Source organism: Blastomyces dermatitidis (genome assembly GCF_000003525.1).
Source record: "Blastomyces dermatitidis ER-3 genomic scaffold supercont1.2, whole genome shotgun sequence".
In the NCBI taxonomy this organism is placed as follows: domain Eukaryota; kingdom Fungi; phylum Ascomycota; class Eurotiomycetes; order Onygenales; family Ajellomycetaceae; genus Blastomyces; species Blastomyces dermatitidis.
This window is the reverse complement of record NW_025544775.1, coordinates 4,802,811-4,807,080: the sequence shown is the minus strand read 5'-3', so window position 1 is coordinate 4,807,080 and position 4,270 is coordinate 4,802,811.

Sequence of the window (4,270 nt, the reverse complement as noted above, 5' to 3'; positions counted from 1 at the left end):
ATAGATAGATGTGATAATGATTATTAATTAATTTTTGAAGATTACTATATTCAAAATATTTTCTTTACAGTGTGGTTTTCCGTACGCTGTGGCGCACTCACTACAGAGAGTGAGTAAGAATGACATGATTAGTGTACAAGTGTAAAGAGGGGCCATAGCAGCCACTAATTAATTTAGTGTATGATATTACAATATATAAGAAGCCGGCGTACGCCTGTAATCATACACTGACTTAAGCAACCTTTGAATCACAAATGCAAATGCTTTTATATTTTATTTCTGAGTGTAATCAGTGCATCTGATGAATTTTATTCATATCTTAATACTTTCTGTGCGGTCTATCATGAATGAATTACAGCTATTTTGAATATAAAATCATTTCTATTAACTAGGAACAAGTATTCAATATACTGCTAGAAATATATCTACAGAATTCAAGATTTTCTGATACAGTGAAATTGATGAATTATTCACAGTCATAACTATACAAATTGTAAGATAAACAATATAACAACTTTCTTTAGTAAGTATCAAGACAGATATATTCTAATTATATATATTAAAGTATATATTAACTAATTTATATATAAAACTCATAGAAAACTAAATATATTGAAATATAAATAGATTATGTTGAAAATCTCTACATCACTGATCTGTCTTTCATCAGAAGTATTTCTGAAAATTTAATATTTTTTCACATCTTCTTTCATGCATCTTTCATCAGATGTCTCTTTTTTACTGTCAGAGTATTCTGAATTGTCTCAGTAAAGTCATCTCTGACAATTTACTGATATTCAGAAATATCACTCATCAGATTTCAGAATGTTAGAATATTTTATCATTGTAGTATAGCTGTAGTAGAATTTTCATTTGTATCAGCATTATCAAATATTTTGACCTGAGTTATAAGATTGACATATATCTCTATTTTTCAGAATCAGTTTCTAGTTTTTCAATCTGAAGTTTTCAATTCAATATCTTTAACTAATGAATATTCAACTTACATTTCATATATCATGATCCTCACTCAGAGAATCAATCAAAGTCAATGATTTCTCATACTCAGTAAAAAATCAGAAAGAACTTTTCAGTGATAAATGAATCACAGAAGTATTCAAAGATAATTGATTCTTTATAGCAGTTATACAATCTGATTACTGCTGAACTTTCTCTGCTCTTTATCTTCTTCTGTTCAATATAATTCTATATTAATAAATGATTAGCTAAGTTGATCAAAAAAATTTTAATATCTCACTGAAAAGTTTCAAATTCCTCTAAGATATCTCACTAAAAAGTTGATATATTTGTTAAAATCTAATACTACTTGTCTTCATTTCTTTGAGAGTTCAGAACTTTCATATTTTAATTGTATTCAGCATCATCATTCTGCTGAATGAAAAGATATATGATGTTTTATTCTTTATTTTTATCACACTTGTAACTGTTCAATTCAAATTATCTTTATTAAAAGAAAGAAAATATATTCATTTTATCTTCAGACACAAATGCTGCTCTGTTGACTGAATTTCCTACTCATACATTTCTGCATTTAAATGCCAGATTCAGTGATGCCTTTTTAATGAACTGCTTGATATCAGTGATGAGTTTAACTTCTTCTCATCTGACTGATATTCATCATTACTGTCATTATATTCATTCTATGTTTAGATATATCAATATCAGATTTATTTTGAAATCAGTCATTTGTCTCATTAAACCTATCAGATGAGAGAGTTCAGAGAGATCTAGTAGAGCAGAATTCATGATAATATTTATTTTCAGAATCTTGATAGAACTCTGATAAATTTGTGATATGAATAGAAATATAGTGATTTGATTCTTAATATTAAATTAATGTAGATTGTTGCTAATTACAGCTCTTATTAATATATTTCTTTTTAATAATTCAATCTCATCTCTTTATTTTATCAAGACTGCTTATTCACTTCATTTATATCTTTTCAACTATGCAACTTTTTTCTATAAATCATATCAGAAAGTAAAATATTGTATCTGTTTAATTGAAATCTGAAATACTATCTGCTATCTGTCTCTACACAAGAATTTAAGAATAATCAATATCTCTCTTTTCTGAAAACTGTAAATGAAGATTTCACTGACAGTAATTCAGATATTAATACTCTCAGTGAAGAAGCATTGCTATTTTCAGTAAGTTTATCACTTTTGATATCTCTATTATTATAAAAACTAACATTCTCTAAAGACAGAGTCATATAATGAGAATGCTGCTGATAATATTGAGTATATTGAGTGACTTTTAAAAGCAGCTGCTGAGAAGAATATTTCTAAAAATGATAATTAAGAGAATTCTGATAAGTCAGTTACTAATGATATTGAAATACCAGCTGCTGATGCAATTGCTATTACTATTACTGATTAATTTATTGATTCTGATTCAGCAATTGATATATCTTATAAATACAGTATCTTTGAAATGAATTCATTTGTTCTGACAATGAGACTCTGAACTGAAGAGTCAGGTATTTTCTGAAAAAACTACAAATCACTACTGTAAATTCTGTGTTTATTGAAGAATACATTACTGATAAGTCTGCTCTCTGAAGATCTATCAACTCTGAAAAAGCAATACAAAGTACAATTTCTGATTTTATCAGTTAATAAAACCTCAATTTCAATAGTATCATTAATATAAATATCAACTCTGAGTTCTGCTCAGAAAAACCTTGCTGAATTCTTCATGAGATTACTACACTTTCAAAATCTGATTCTCTTGATATCTGTTCTTCTCAAATCCTCAACTTTTCAGTGATAAATGTATATAGAAATGACAGAAATTGTCAACAATCTCACAGTTGAAGAAGCTCTATTAAATATTATTTCAATGAATTCATCTGATATTCATCAATAAATAAATCTATTTTTTTGTCTGATTGTATCTAATATCAGTGTGAGAATCTTGAATGCTACTGCAAATTGAAGTTGAATGATATATCTTATATTGAAAGAGTGCATTTTATTGAATGTAATTACTCATATTCAAATATAAGATCTCATATAATAGTTCTGAAAGTTCAAGAAGCTGTTCACTATACTCTGCAAACTGTATAAAGATTACTGTTCTTGAATTTATTATTTAGCTTCTTTGAAATAATTGCAATGAAGAATGAGATGAAATATATCTCAATTATTCAAGTTCTTAATTAACTTAATATTCATATTAATATAACATTTGAATTGAGTTCTGATCTACTGATATATGAGAGTCAAGGTCAGTTTTTTCTTCATCAGGTCATGAGAACTAAAACTGAGATGATTGAGATATAGTCATATTGCAAATCTTTGCTGATTCAGACTGAGTTGAAAATTACAGCACATGAATGAGATCTTTTGAAAAGTATATTTTACTCTGATATATAAGTTATTTCTCTGTCATATCAATTATTTATTAATGAATTTGATTTATATTGAAACATGTACTGAAGCTTAATGAGTTTTTATTTAATTCCTGCACTGAGCACTGTTGAGTGCTCAAAGTGAAACAATATTTTTATTCTAATCTTTGATTCTTATAATATCAATTTTTCTGACACAGTTGCTGTATTATCACATGACTTATCTACATTGAATTGTAAGAGAATTATGATGAATATTAATGAAAAAAAGATGAGAGTGATTACATCTTGTATTGCATTTTTTAAAGATATGCTGCAGTAAAATAGTAATACAGAAATTAAAGAATTAATAGTAAGAAGATCATGCTGAAACTGCTTTATTAATGATAAGAATTAAACAAATCTGAACTATGATCTATACAATAACAGCTGATTTCACTATCATATACAATATCTTCAGGCTAAACTGAATGATCTGCTGAATTTTATATACAGAGATTAAATGTGTCAAGAGTAAGAAATAACATTGCAGATCATATTTCTTTTTCAGATATATTCAAGTTTGAATTTAATCTCTTTTTTCTCATCTGATTCATATTATAGTGAGTTTGCTGATATATCAGAGATTTCACACTCATTACTGATCAGTACTGTCTTATTATTATATAATTAGCTAGAATACTTCTGAATATTGTAGATATTTTCTTTTTCTTATGATTAAAATTATCTACAGTCATTAATCACTTATCTTAAGAAGTATCAGCTTCAAGAACATACTTGAGCTTCAATCATTATATCTCTTATCTTACAGTGTGAGCTCAAGAAGAAATGACTCAGTTCAGTAATTAAGTAGATTATTTCTGCAGTATTTTCAGCATCAAATCAATCACTTA